Below are 15,480 nucleotides of genomic sequence, written 5' to 3' on the forward strand. Positions count from 1 at the left end.
CACGCCCGGTCTGGCTTACAGTTTCTGGCTTACAGTTTCCTTCCAAGACTAGCCCTCCCCCACCTGCCCAGACATTTCCTCTTAAAAAAGTGGCTAGAGCTAAAGGCATAGTCAAGGTTAGTGTTCCTTTTTCTTTATCCGACCTCTTCCAAATCAGTTAGCGTTTAGGCTCTTTTTCATCAAATATAAAAAACCCAGCCCAGTTCATGGCATGTTTAGCAGCAACCCTGAGACACTTTTCAGCCCTAGACCCTGAAAGGTCAGAAGGCTGTCTTATTCTTAATATGCATTTTATTTTATTACCCAATCTGCTCCTGACATTAAATAAAGCTCCAACAATTAAATTCCGGCCCTCAAACCCCACAACAGGACTTAAGGAACCTCGCCTTCAAGGTGTACAATAATAGAGTAGAGGCAGCCAAGTAGCAACTTACTTCTGAGCTGCAATTCCTTGCCTCCACTGTGAGACAAACCCCAGTCACATCTCCAGCACACAATTCCGAATGCCTGAACCGCAGCTACCAGGGGTTCCTCCAGAACCTCCTCCCCATGGAGCTTGCTACAAGTGCCGGAAATCTGGCCACCAGGCCAAGGAATGCCCACAGCCCGGGATTCCTCCTAAGCCGTGTGCCATCTGAGCAGGACCCCACTGGAAATCGGACTGTTCAACTCGCCAGGCAGCCACTCCCAGAGCCCCTGGAGCTCTGGCCCGAGGCTCTCTGACTCCTTTCCAGACCTTCTCAGTTTGGCAGCTGAAGATTGACGCTGCCACACCTCCTCGGAAGCCTCCTGGACCACCACAGACGCTTTGGGTAACTCTTACAGTGGAGGGTAAGTCCGTCCCCTTCTTAATACGGAGGCTACGCACTCCACATTACCTTCTTTTCAAGGGCCTGTTTCCCTTGCCTCCATAACTGTTGTGGGTATTGACGACCAGGCTTCTAAACCTCTTAAAATTCCCCAACTCTAGTGCCAACTTGGACAACATTCTTTTATGCACTCCTTTTTAGTTATCCTCACCTGTCCAGTTCCCTTATTAGGCCGAGACATTTTAACTGAATTATCTGCTTCCCTGACTATTCCTAGGCTACAGCCACACCTCATTGCTGCCTTTTCCCCCAGTTCAAAGCCTCCTTTGCTTCTTCCTCTCATATCCCCCCACCTTAACCCACAAGTATAGGACATCTCTACTCCTTCCCTGGCAACCGAACACATGCCCATTACTATCCCATTAAAACCCAATCACCCTTACCCTGCTCAACGCCAATATCCCATCCCGCAGCACGCTTTAAAAGGATTAAAGCCTGTTACCACTCGCCTGCTACAGCATGGCCTTTTAAAGCCTGTAAATTCCCCTTACAATTTCCCCATTTTACCTGTCCTAAAACCAGACAAGGCTTACAGGTTAGTTCAAGATCTGTACCTCATCAACCAAATTGTCTTGCCTATCCACCCCGTAGCGCCAAACCCATATACTCTCCTATCCTCAATACCTCCCTCCACAACCCAGTATTCTGTTCTGGATCTCAAACATACTTTTCGTTACTATTCCTTTACACCCTTCATCCCAGCCTCTCTTCGCTTTCACTTAGACTGACCCTGACACCCATCAGGCTCAGCAAATTACCTGGGCTGTACTGCTGCAAGGCCTCACGGACAGCCCCCATTACTTCAGTCAAGCCCAAATTTCTTCCTCATCTGTTACCTATCTCGGCATAATTCTCATAAATACACACTTACTCTCCCTGCTGGTCGTGTCCGGCTAATCTCCCAAATCCCAATCCCTTCTACAAAACAACAACTCCTTTCCTTCCTAGGCATGGTTAGTGCAGTCAGAATTCTTACACAAGAGCCGGGACCATATCCTATAGCCTTTCTGTCCAAACGACCTTACTGTTTTAGCCTAGCCCTCACGTCTGCACGCAGCGGCTGCCACCGCTTTAATACTGTTATAGGCCCTAAAAATCACAAACTATGCTCAACTCTCTACAGTTCTCATAACTTCCAAAATCTATTTTCTTCCCCCAACGATTGCTTAGGACAATGCTTATGCTGATAAGGTAGCTAAAAAAGCAGCCATCAAAAGGCATCAGATCCCATCGCTCAGGACAATGCTTATGCTGATAAGTTAGCTAAAAAAAGCTGAAAAAAGCAGCTAGCATTCCAACTTCTATCCCTCAAGGTAGTTTTCCTCCTTCACATCGGCCACTCCCACCTACTTCCCCGCTGAAACTTCCACCTATCAATCTCTTCCCACACAAGGCAAATAGTTCTTAGACCAAGGAAAATATCTCCTTCCAGCCTCACAGGCCCATTCTATTCTGTCGTCATTTCAATAACCTCTTCCATGTAGGTTACAAGCCGCTAGCCCATCTCTTAGAACCTCTCATTTCCTTTCCATCATGGAAATCTATCCTTAAGGAGATCACTTCTCAGTGTTCCATCTGCTATTCTACTACCCCTCAGGGATTGTGCAGTCCCCTCCCTTTCCTACACATCAAGCTCGGGGATTTGCCCCTGCCCAGGACGGGCAAATTGACTTTACTCACATGTCAGAAAACTAAAATACCTCTTAGTCTAGGTAGACACTTCCACTGGATAAGTAGAGGCCTTTCCCACAGGGTCTGAGAAGGCCACCGTGGTCATTTCTTCCCTTCTGTCAGACACAATTCCTCGGTTTGGCCAGTTTTGCCTCACACAGGGTCTCTTCTTCCTCTGTGGATCCCCTAACTACATGTGTCTACCTGCTAATTGGACAGGCACATACACACTAGTTTTCCTTACTCCCAAAATTCAATTTGCAAATGGAACCAAAGAGCTCCCTGTTCCCCTCATGACACCAACACGACAAAAAAAGGTTATTCCACTAATTCCCTTGCTGGTCAGTTTAGGACTTTCTGCCTCCACTATTGCTCTCGGTACTGGAATAGCAGGCATTTCAACCTCTGTCATGACCTTCCGTAGCCTGTCTAATGACTTCTCTGCTAGTATCACAGAAATATCACAAACTTTATCAGTTCTCCAGGCCCAAGTTGACTCTTTAGCTGCAGTTGTCCTCCAAAACCGCCAAGGCCTAGACTTACTCACTGCTGAAAAAGAAGGACTCTGTATATTCTTAAATGAAGAGTGTTGTTTTTACCTAAATTGATCTGGCCTGGTGTATGACAACAAAAAAAAAAAGGAAGGATAGAGCCCAAAAACTTGCCAACCAAGCAAGTAATTATGCTGAACCCCCTTGGGCACTCTCTAATTGGACGTCCTGGGCCCTCCCAATTCTTAGTCCTTTAATATCCATTTTTCTCCTTGTTTTAATCGAACCTTGTATCTTCTGTTTAGTTTCTCAATTCATCCAAAACCGTATCCAGGCCATCACCAATCATTCTATACGACAAACGTTTCTTCTAATGACCCCACAATATCACCCCTTACCACAAAAATCTTCCTTCAGCTTAATCTCTCCCACTCTAGGTTCCCACACTGCCCCTAATCCCACTTGAAGCAGCCGTGAGAAACATCGCCCATTCTCTCTCCATACCACCCCCCAAAAAATTTTCGCCTTGTTTTATTTTTCTTATTAATATAAGAAGGCAGGAATGTCAGGCCTCTGAGCCCAAGCCATGCCATCGCATCCCCTGTGACTTCAGACTTGCTCATATAAGCCCAGATGGCCTGAAGTAACTGAAGAATCACAAAAGAAGTGCAAATGCCCTGCCTCGCCTTAACTGATGACATTCCACCACAAAACAAGTGAAAATGGCCGGTCCTTGCCTTAAGCGATGATACTATCTTGTGAAATTCCTTTTCCTGGCTCATCCTGGCTCAAAAACTCCCCCACTGAGCACCTTGTGACCCCCACTCCTGCCCGCCAGAGAACAACCCCCCTTTGACTGTAATTTTCCTTTACCTACCCAAATCCTATAAAACGGCCCCACCCTTATCTCCCTTCCCTGACTCTCTTTTCAGACTCAGCCCACCTGCACCCAGGTGATTAAAAAGCTTTATTGCTCACACAAAGCCTGTTTGGTGGTCTCTTCACACGGACGCACATGACAATTAGCAGACCAAATCCAACAATGTAGAAAAAAAATACGACAATATGATCAAGTGGGGCTTATCACAGGAATGCAAGGTTGGTTCAACATCAGAAGATCAATCATTTATCATCTCAACAGATGCAGAAAATGCACTCACTGAAGTCAACATCTATTCATAAAAAAAAAAAAAAAAAAAACTTTTGGCAAATTAGGAACAGAAAGTGAGTTCCTCAACCTAATAGAACGTATGTTAACTCAGACCTATAATGAAAAGCTGAATGCTTCCGCCCTAAGATTGAGAACAAGACAAGGCTCTTATAACTCTAATTCAACATCACATGGCAGGTCCTCACCAGTACAATTAGGCAAGAAAGAGAAAGCCACACTGGGAAGGAAGGAAGGGGAGGGCAAGAGGGAGGGAAGGAAGAAAGGACGGATGGAGGGAGGGAGGAAGGACGGGCAGGTGAGAGAGAGAGTAAAAGTAAGAAAGTAGTCACTATTCACAGGAAAGATGATCACCAACATAGATCACAAGTCTATGACAATGTAAGAAATCTAATAAATGAGCTTAGTGAGGTCACAGAACCCAAGGTCAGTATATAAAAGTCAATCATATTTCTAGATAGTAGCACTAAACAACTGGAAACAGAAAATTAAAACAGTACCCCTTTTTTTTTTTTTTTTTTGAGACAGAGTCTCGCTCTGTCGCCCAGGCTGGAGTGCTGTGGCCGGATCTCAGCTCACTGCAAGCTCCGCCTCCCGGGTTCACGCCATTCTCCTGCCTCAGCCTCCCGAGTAGCTGGGACTACAGGCGCCCGCCACCTCGCCCAGCTAGTTTTTTGTATATTTTAGTAGAGACGGGGTTTCACCGTGTTAGCCAGGATGGTCTGGATCTCCTGACCTCCTGATCCGCCCATCTCGGCCTCCCAAAGTGCTGGGATTACAGGCTTGAGCCACCGCGCCCGGCCAACAGTACCACTTTTAAAAGCACCAAAATAGGCCAGGTGTGGTGGCTCACACCTGTAACCCAGCACTTTGGGAGGCCGAGGCAGGCAGATCACCTGAGGTTGGGAGTTTGAGACCAGCCTGACCAACGTGGAGAAACCCTGTCTCTACTAAAAATACAAAATTAGCCGGGCATGGTGGCTCACGCCTGTAATCCCAGCACTTTGGGAGGCCGAGGTGGGTGGATCCATCTCAAAAAAAAAAAAAAAGCATCAAAATAACAAACATAAGATCTGGACACTGAAAAGTACAAAACACTAATCACAGAAACCAAAGATGACCTCAATAAATGCAGAGATGTGGCAACTCTGTGAAGATGTCCATTCTTCCCAGGCAATTCTACAGATCCAATGCAACCCCAGCTGAAATCCTAGCAGGATGTTAGTTGTAGAAACCAACAAGGGGACTCGAAAACATATATGGAAGGACAAAAGTTCTAGAATAGCCAAAACTATTTTGAACAAGCTGGAGGACTCCCACAACCTCATTCCAGACCCAGCAGACAGCAACGGCAATCAAGTGGAGGTGGAACTGGTGAGAGGGCAGAGGGCTCCGTGGAGGAACAAGAGGCTGATTCTGGACACAAGTGCCAAGGCAGCTCTGAGGAGGATGGAGTCACCTCCACAGCACCCCAGTGTCTGTAACCAACTGCCCTCAAAGCAGCTGTGCTGTCCTGGCCCCGGGCTGTGGCTCTCAAAACCAACAGTCCCGGCAGCAGCCTCCTGCTGCCTGTGTTCCTGGACACGGCAGAGGTGCATTCTGCGGCCACCCCACCTACAGCCCCGTCACCAGTCCTTCCAATGATCCTCTCTGCAGTGGTTCACCTCAGCAGCTTCTGCTTCCCACACTGCTGCCCCCTGGAACCGACACAAAGGTCAAAGAGCATGGGAAGTCTCCAAGAGACAGAGCTGCACGCCTGCATTCACAGCATTACTCACACAAGCCAAACAGCGGAAGCAACCCCGGCGTCCACCTACAGACGAGTGGAGGAACAAAGTGTGCTATGTCCACAGCACGATGACTCTTCAGCCTTAAAGAGGTAGGAAATGCCGCCACACACCACCACACAGATGAACCCTGAGGGCTCTGTGCTGAGTGAAATAAGCCAGTCACAAAAGGACAACAATCGCACAATTCCTTTTCTGTGGGGTCCCTGGGGCAGTCAAATCCAGAGTCAGAAAGTAGAGGCCGGGCGCGGTGGCTCATGCCTGTAATCCCAGCACTTTGGGAGGCCAAGGCAGGTGGATCATCTGAGGTCGGGAGTTCAAGACCAGCCTGACCAACATGGAGAAACCCCATCTCTACTAAAAATACAAAAAATTATCTGGGCATGGTGGTGCATGCCTGTAATCTCAGCTACTTGGGAGGCTGAAGCAGGAGAATCACTTAAACCGGGAGGCAGAGGTTGTGGTGAGCTGAGATTGCGCCATTGCACTCCAGCCTGGGCAACAAGAGTGAAACTCCATCTCAAAAAAAAAAAGAAAGAAAGTAGAATGGGGGGCCGGGCGCGGTGGCTCAAGCCTGTAATCCCAGCACTTTGGGAGGCCGAGACGGGCGGATCACGAGGTCAGGAGATCGAGACCATCCTGGCTAACACAGTGAAACCCCGTCTCTACTAAAAAATACAAAAAACTAGCCGGGCGCGGTGGCGGGCGCCTGTAGTCCCAACTACTCAGGAGGCTGAGGCAGGAGAATGGCGTGAACCTGGGAGGCGGAGCTTGCAGTGAGCTGAGATCCGGCCACTGCACTCCAGCCTGGGCGGCAAAGCGACCATCTCAAAAAAAAAAAAAAAAAAAAAAAAAAAAAAGAAAGTAGAATGGGGGTCACCAGGGCTGGGGGAGGGAAAAAGGAGAGCTGCCATTTAATGGGTCAGGAGTGTCAGTTTGGGAAGATGGACGGGGCGGTGATGGCTGCACAACAGTGTGAACTTAATGCCATGGAAACTCTACACTTAAAAACGGTACATTAGGCCAGCGTGATGTCCAGAACTCTACGCTCAAACATGGTACATTAGGCCGGGCGTGATGGCTCACACCTGTAATCCCAGCATTTGGGGAGGCCAAGGCAGGTGGATCATGGCGAAAAAAGAGATCAGATTGTAACTGTGTCTATGTAGAAAAAGGAAGACATAAGAAACTCCATTTTGATCTGTACTAAGAAAAATTCTTCTGCTTTGAGATGCTATTCATCTGTAACTCTTGTCCCAACCCTGTGCTCACAAAAGCATATCCTGTATGGAATCAAGGTTTAAGGAATTTAGGGCCGTGCAGGATGTGCTTTGTTAAAAATGTGTTTGTGAAAGTCATCGCCATTCTCCATTCTCGATTAACCAGAGACACAATGCACTGTGCAAGGCCACAGGGACCCCTGCCCAAGAAAGCCTGGGTATTGTCCAGGTTCCTCCGCACTGAGACAGCCTAAGATATGGCCTCATGGGAAGGGAAAGACCTTACAGTCCCCCAGTCTGACACCCACAAAGGGTCTGTGCTGAGGAGGAGGAGTGCAAGAGGGAGGCATCTACCTCCTGCTTGTCCCTGGGAATGGAATGTCTCGGTGTAAAACCCGACCATACATTCTATTTACTAAAATAGGAGAAAACCGCCCTATGGCTGGAGGTGAGACATGCTGGCGGCAATACTGTTCTGCTGCTCTTTACTGCGCTGAGATGTTTGTGTAAAGTTAAACATAAATCTGGCCTACGTGCACATCCAGGCACAGCACCTTTCCTTAAACTTATTTATGACACAGAGTCTTTTGTTCACACATTTTCCTACTGACCCTCTCCCCACCATCACCCTATAGTCACACCGCATTCCCCTCACCAAAATAGTAAAGATAGTGATCAACAAATACTGAGGGAACTTAGGGACCAGCGCCAGTGCAGGTCCTCACTTGCTGAGCGCCAGTCCCCTGGACCCACTTTTCTTCCTCTATACTTTTGTCTCTGTGTCTTATTTCCATTTCTCAGTCTCTCATCTCCACCTTGCAAGAAATACCCACAGGTGTGGAGGGGCAGGCCTCCTTCAGAATCACTTATGCTCAGGAGTTCGAGATCAGCCTGGGCAACATGATGAAACCCCATCTTTACAAAAAAATTTAAAATTTGCCAGGCGTGGTGGCACACGCCTGCAGTCCCAGCTATTTGGGGCGGCTGAGGCAGGAGGATTGCCTCAATCTGGGAGGTTGAGGCTACAGTGAGCTGAGATTGTGCCGCTGCACTCTAGTCTGGGTGACAGAGCAAGACCTCATTTCCAAAAAAAAAAAAAGTACATTTTATGTGGATTTTACCACAATTAAACCAAAACAGTAACAGATAACAGACACACAAAATGATTGGCGTGGTGGCACGCGCCTGTAGTCCCAGCTACTCTGGAGGCTGAGGCAGGAGAATTGCTTGAACCCGGCAGTGGAGGTTGCAGTGAGCCGAGATCGCACCACTGCACTCCAGCCTGGGGGACAGAGTGAGACTCCATCAGAGATTGGGAGACGCCAGATTCTAGGTGTATAAAAATATAACATATAAAGTTGGGGAGGCCATGTTAGTTACCTTTTCTACTTAACTTCTTGTTTTTATTCCCCAAATGTCCTGAAGAACAAACTCTCCCTTCCCCAGTATGATACCAATTAGCATTCCCAGGAGCCCACATCTTCAAGAACACAATCCAGGAATGCTAACCAGACCACACGGCCCTTCCCAGACTTCCCAGTAGCTTTTCCTTTCATGCAAACCCACCAGACACCGGGCCACATCAGCGGACAGGTACTGCCCACTAGAAACACAAGTGTGTGACCATGAGGGTGGACAGAGTGGCCCGGCCCGTACCTGCTCGGAGAGCATGCATCATGATTTCAGAAGTTGCCTCCGGCGGAGAGCAGACAGCTACTCCAGAGACGCTGCAGGAATAAAACGGAATGTTAAGAGCGTGCTTTGAGACCTAGAACATTTCAAAATCCATGCTGCTAACACCACTCTATAAACCATCTCAGGCACGAGAATAACACAAGAAAAAGGCCTCAACAAAGCAAATTGTGAAAACATTTCCAGTATGACTTACTTCAGAATTTAACTTGCTAATTTTGAGGAATAAAATACAGATTCCAGCCAAGTCACAGAATAGGCTTCTGTGAGTCAAATTCTATTAAGATCCTCAGGGTCAGGTGCAGGGGCTCACACCTGTAATCCCAGCACTTTGAGGTTTAGCTGAGGCAGGAGGATCCCTTGAGCCCAGGAGTTCAAGACCAGCCTGGGAAACATGGCAAAAACCAGTCTCTAGAAAAAATACTAAAAAAAATTAGCCAAGCTTGGTGTCACACACCTGTAGTCCCAGCTACTCAGGAGGCTGAGGTGGGAGGATCACTTGAGCCCAGGAGGTTGAGGCTGCAGTGAGCTGTGATCGCACCACTGCACTCCAGCCTGGGTGACAAAGCAAGACTCTTTCAAAAAAACGATCCTCAGAATGAGTCTATCTCCCCTTCCTCAGCCTACAGAGGTCAGCCTCAGGTGTGGGCTGGACAGGAGCCCGGGGATTTCCGAGGACTGTGATCTCCAGGCTGGCCACACAGGTGCATGCAGTTCGTAAAAACACACCAACTCGGGCACTTTGCTGTGTGTCTCATGTATGAATGTGCACACTCTGTGAATGTGATACCCAAGTGAAGTGTGCAAACCTGCCTAAAGCAGATGCCACACAAGATAACCAAAAACTAAAATTTGCAGGCCAGGCGCAGTGGCTCACGCCTATAGTCCCAGCACTTTGGGAGGCTGAGGCAGGCAGATCACGAGGTCAGGAGATCGAGACCATCCTGGCTAACACGGTGAAACCCCATCTCTACTAAAAATACAAATTAGCCAGGCGTGGTGGCGCACGCCTGTAGTCCCAGCTACTCTGGAGGCTGAGGCAGGAGAATTGCTTGAACCCGGGAGGCGGAGCTTGCAGTGAGCCGAGATTGTGCCACTGCACTCCAGCCTGGGCGACAGAGTGAGACTCCGTCTCAAAAAATAAATAAAATAAATAAATAAAATAAAACTTGCCAACTTTCCAAAAACACACACAAAGCGATAACATTCACGAACATTCTTCTGCAGTGACAATGGGCTTTGCTGAGATACAACACTGCCCAGCTGATACGTTCAGAGCCCTCCACGTACATTAACAAGCTGGGGTCAAACTCTCCTCTTACTACGCTATTAAGAGCATGTCCAAACCTGGACATGCCAAAGGTGAGCCAGGCCTGTCCTGTGAGCAGCACTGGCCAGCTCTGCGAAACACCAGGCAATGCCCAGCCCAGGCCTGAACACAAGGGCTGCACCTGACCCCAGGGCTGGGTGGCTGCCCTGGAGCCCGTCTACTTGCTGTGGGCCCGTCTACACCCTGTGGGCAGCAAGTATAGATATTGCTCCAGCTGCTGGAGACACTGCTCCTGAACAAGATAGACATGTCACACCCAGCTGCTCGAGTGAAGGGAGGAAGCCAGGACCCCATCGCAAAGGTTGTACATTCAAAATATCCCAAATCCAGCCACACTGCTGCCCTGGTCCAAGCCTAGCATGCCTCATTGGCCCCACAATACCCCTCACTGGTGTCCCTGCGTCCTTCTCCTCCGCCCCCTGAGTGGCTTTCAAACCAAACCAACCCCTGGTGGCTCTCAAAGCCTCTGGGTCACCCCCCGGCTCCTTGAGCCTGGGACCTCATTGCCCAGCCCTCACCCTGAGTTCACTCCATTCCTGCCGGTATGGCCACTCGGCTACATCAAGGCCTGGAGAAGACTCAGTGTCCTCTTGGTAGAGTGTGCTCATCCCCAGATACCCCCATGGCCATCTCACTGACCCACCTAGGTCCCTGCTCCAATGCCCCCTCCTCAGAGTCTTCCCCAGCCATCTCACCTAAAACAGCGCTCCCACCAGCCTCCCTCTCCCGACGGCGTGAGTTCTCTCCACAGAGTTTATTGCTACTGATGTATTGAGATCTACTCAGCTGCCTCTGCACCCAATTCAGCAGCACAAGGATGGGGGCTTTGCAGCATTCAGAGCCATTTCTCCAGCCCCCAGGACGGTGCCCGGCACACAGCAGGTGTTCAGTGAACCTCTGCTGACAACTGAAACCGTACCGCTGGTCGTTGAGGACAATGTCCGCATCCTGTTCCCGAACCACTCTGGTGTTGGCCAAATGCTCAGCTCTGAAGGCTCACTCCACGCCACACAGCTGGTCCTCCACCACGTACAGCAAGCAGCAGCCGTTCTCATCCACCACACTCGGCAGCAGTGCTGGGCTCCCAAAGCCCACCCCAAAGATGGCCAGGCCAAGGTGGTCGGCCACCCTGGCTCCAAAGTCATGACAGCATCTCAGGCCTCCTCCACGGAGCACCCTATGGGAGGGAGGCTTCGGAAAATCTCTGGCTGGTCCGCTCTGAGGGCACTGCTGCTGTCTTTACTTGGAAAGCAGAAAACACTGAAAGGTGGCCGGTGGAGGTAGATGGTGTTGCATCCTCCTGGGCAGACAAGTCGCTTGTGGTGATGCTGATGGCAGTAGGGTTGACAGGGAGCAGAGACGTGCAGCCCACGGCGGGAGGAGGTACCATGCCAATGCTGGGACTGCCTGAGAGAATGAGCTGGGGCTGAGGCTGACGGGGCAAAGGCTGGTGGCGAGGGTGTGCGTGAAGGCCGGTGGCAGTGAGATCCGAGGCGGCCGAGCTGGACAAAAGACACATTCAAACCGGGCGCGGTGGCTCACGCCTGTAATCCCAGCACTTTGGGAGGCTGAGGCGGGCGGATCACAAGGTCAGGAGATCGAGACCACGGTGAAACCCCATCTCTACTAAAAATACAAAAAAAATTAGCCGGGCGCGGTTGTGGGCGCCTGTAGTCCCAGCTACTCGGGAGGCTGAGGCAGGAGAATGGCGTGAACCCGGGAGGTGGAGCTTGCAGTGAGCCGAGATCGCGCCACTGCACTCCAGCCTGGGCGACAGAGCGAGACTCCGTCTCAAAAAAAAAAAAAAAAAAAAAAAGACACATTCATTTAAACAAATTGGTAGGACTCACAGCACCCAGTCCACAATCATCTCAGAGGATCAAAAGTGGGGAGTCACCCTGCAGACCAGTATGTATCTGGCTTGTGATAAGGCAGCATTCGGGTGGCCACGCACACTTTAACAAAACTGCAAGACTTCACAGGGTTACTCCCCAAGTGGGCAAGCCACTAGCAGATCCGTAAACGTAGTGTCATCAGGCGGCCTGTCCACATACTTCGGAAACTTTTGCAGGGCAGAGAATCCTAAAATAGCCGGCAGCCCGCTGGGATGTCTCCTGAAATACTAGCGTTGGCACTGACACTTACACGAGAATGGGCGTCCGCAGGCCGTGCTGCGGATGAGTCTGCGGTTCCTGTAGTACCTGCCCGAGGACAGGTGCTCCGGGATGCGGTCCCTGGGCACGCGCATAGGCAGCTCGCAGGCCGTGCAGGAAAGGGTCTCCACCACAGACGTGTCCCCAGAGTCACTGTGCTCAGTCAGGGGCTGCTACACCACCAGGTCGGTGAACTCCGCCGCGCAGTCGTGCAAAGTCTTTTTCCGGCCCATTGTCGGGTCCGGGATGGAAACGGAGGCAGCCTTGACCCCCGACCGAGGGCCCCGTGGGATCTGCGCTCACCGCCTTGCGAGCAGAGGCGTTCGCGTCGGAGGCCCCACACTTGGGGAGCGGGGAGCTGGGGTCTCTGGTGGTCCCACAGGAGAAGGAGGAGGGACGGAGCAGGTGGGAAGGATGAGCTCTCCCGCGTGCAGCGGTGGCTGGAGTGGGTCCCTCTGAGCTGGAGTGGTCTCCGAGGGGCGGCGGATGCTCGGAGGAGGCGGGTGCCTTAGGGCCGGGGGCCAGGGCGATCCCACCTGGAGAAGCCTCGCGGGCGAGAAGCGGGTCCCTTCCTGGGGCAGATGGAGACGCGGGAGTCTTCCCCGAGAGGTGACCGAGGCCAGTCAGCGGCCCCTGGGGCCCAAGGCCGGGGACTCTCGGCCGCCGGTGGACGGGCAGGGCCGGCCCGCCTGGGCAGGCGGCGGGGTGAAGGTCTCCGGGGCCCGAGGCGGCAACGTGCCACCCGCCGGGCAACCAGCCCATCCCCAGCTCCCATCTGGGGATCCGCACCCGCGGGCCGCGGCGCCGCAGTTTAAAGCCCGTGAGATCCTGCAACAACCCGGATCCGGAAGTGCGGGGGCAGAGCAGGGCCAGGATAGGGGTGGGACCTTCGGTGCACAGCCGGGGCCTAGTCGAAGGAGGTTCAGGGCGCGGGGCGGGGCTCCGACCGAGGGGCGGGGTCTTGGGCGTGGGGGCGGAGCCTGTGCGGGGCGTGGAGATCGGACGGGTACCAGATGCACGTGCACCCAGGTGCTGACCGCCCCACCTTAGGCGGTTTCTCTGGGCCCCTTATTTCCAAGTGGAGTCGCTCTCCCCACAGGATTTCCCCGATTGGCAAGAGGGTTTTATTTTCTTATTAAGAAAATAAAATTGACTCTGCAATTTACAACTTTTTTTTTTTTTTACCGTAACCAAAAATCTTAGGCTTGTTAGTGTTTGACTTTCCACTCAGTTTTTGTTGTTGTTTTGTTTTTGGTTTTTGGGTTTTTTTGAGACAGAGTCTCCCTCTATCACCCAGGTGGGAGTGCAGTGGCGTTATCTCGGCTCACTGCAACCTCTGCCTCCCGGGTTCAAGCGATTCTCCTGCCTCAACCTCCCGAGTAGCTGGGACTACAGGCACAAGTTTTATCAGCAAAGACCCTGAAGGCCCAGGCTGCTTTTCCGTGAGTACAAGGACACAACACCTGTGGGAGGTGTGGGCCCAGGCGCGGGATGCTGAGCTCACACGACCCCTAGGCCTAGGTAGCAAATAGACGCACGTGTGCCTTTCACACTCCACCTTCACTTCACACTGGCCCACCCACTCCTTGCTCTGGGAAATGAGGACGCAGCAGAAGATACCTGTAGCTCACACACACACACACACACTCTGCCCTCCACAATGGCCAGACTTCCAGGGCTGCCTCGCTTCCGAGATACATTTTCGGGTGCCACTTGTAGGGTCCAGCCCTACGGGGCTTAGCGGGTGTTCTCCCCGTGTGTAGAGACGAGAGATTGTAATAAATAAAGGCACAAGACAAAGAGATAAAGAGAAAGCAGCTGGGCCCGGGGGACCACTACCATGAAGACGCGGAGACCGGTAGTGGCCCCAAATGGCTGGGCTCACTGATATTTATTGCATACAAGACAAGGGGGCAGGGTAAGGAGGGTGAATCGTCTAAGTGATTGACAAGGTGAAGCAAGTCACATGATTACAGGATAGGGGGCCCTTCCCTTTTAGGTAGCCTAAGCAGAGAGATAAGACAGCATACGTCAGCGTTTTCTTCTCTGCACTTACAAGAGAGATCAAGACTTTAGGACTTTCACTATTTCTTCTACCTCTATCTACTACGAACTTCAAAGAGGAACTAGGAGTACGGGAGGAGCATGAAAGTGGACAAGGAGCGTGACCACTGAAGCACAGCACCACAGGGAGGGGTTTAGGCCTCTGGATGACTGCGGGCAGGCCTGGATGATATCCAGCCTTCCACAGGAAGCTGGTAGAGCAGAGTGTTCCCTGAGTAATCCAAGGAAAGGACACTCCCTTTCGTGGTCTGCTAAGTAACAGGTGCCTTCCCAGACACTGGCGTTACTGCTTGACCAAGGAGCCCTCAAGCGGCCTTTATTGCAGGCGTAACAGAAGGCTCACTTCTTGCCTTCTAGGTTACTTCTCACAATGTCCTTCAGCACCTGACCCTATACCTGCCGGTTACTTCTAGGTTATGTTAGTAATGCAACAAAGAGTAATATTAAAAGCTAATGATTAAAATGTTTATAATAATGATTGATAATTGTTCATGATCATCTCTATATCTAATTTGTATTATGACTATTCTTATTCTATCTTCTTTATTATACTGAAACAGTTTGTGCCTTCAGTTTCTTGCCTCAGCACCTAGCTAATCCTCCGCCCACAGCCACTGGCCTGCATTTAAGCCAGCTCCAAACATACCTTCTAGATCTGGGGGAAATCTAGCCATTTTCACACGAAGTGACAAGACTAGAAGCTTTGATTTGTTTCTATAGATTGAATTTCAGCCCCAAGATAAGCTTTCTATTTAATATTGGCTTCTCTATCGATCAAACTGTCACCATGAGTTTCTGGTAACTGGACCAGAAATCGACTTGAGTGGTTTAATAGACGAGGAGTCTGCTGAACAGCATTTCAGAGACCAATGTAAAAACAAAGCACAATACATGTGATTTTCAAACACGCTGGACCTCAGGCCAATGTTTCCTGTGGTCCAAGTCCCCAAAACAATTAGAAATTGCATGTGGAAGACTACAAAATAATCGCCAAAAGAGAAATTGGCAAAGCAAGAATTCTTTCTCAGTATTTGA

General features: G+C 50.6%; 1 long non-coding RNA gene and 1 pseudogene across 1 annotated transcript; one reads left to right on the top strand and one right to left on the bottom strand.

The window, feature by feature from the left end:
• Positions 1-7,549: 7,549 nt before the first annotated feature.
• On the bottom strand, positions 7,550-11,747 carry LOC126963072 (putative TP73 antisense gene protein 1; annotated as a pseudogene).
• Positions 11,748-13,267: 1,520 nt separating this feature from the next.
• LOC126963122 (uncharacterized) lies at positions 13,268-14,533 on the top strand. The gene is made up of 3 exons (XR_007728962.1): positions 13,268-13,410; positions 13,679-13,823; positions 14,381-14,533. It is a non-coding gene; the product is annotated as an uncharacterized LOC126963122 (long non-coding RNA).
• The last annotated feature ends 947 nt before the right edge of the window (positions 14,534-15,480 follow it).

The sequence above is a fragment of the Macaca thibetana genome, chromosome 1, assembly GCF_024542745.1.
Source record: "Macaca thibetana thibetana isolate TM-01 chromosome 1, ASM2454274v1, whole genome shotgun sequence".
NCBI classification, from domain to species: domain Eukaryota; kingdom Metazoa; phylum Chordata; class Mammalia; order Primates; family Cercopithecidae; genus Macaca; species Macaca thibetana.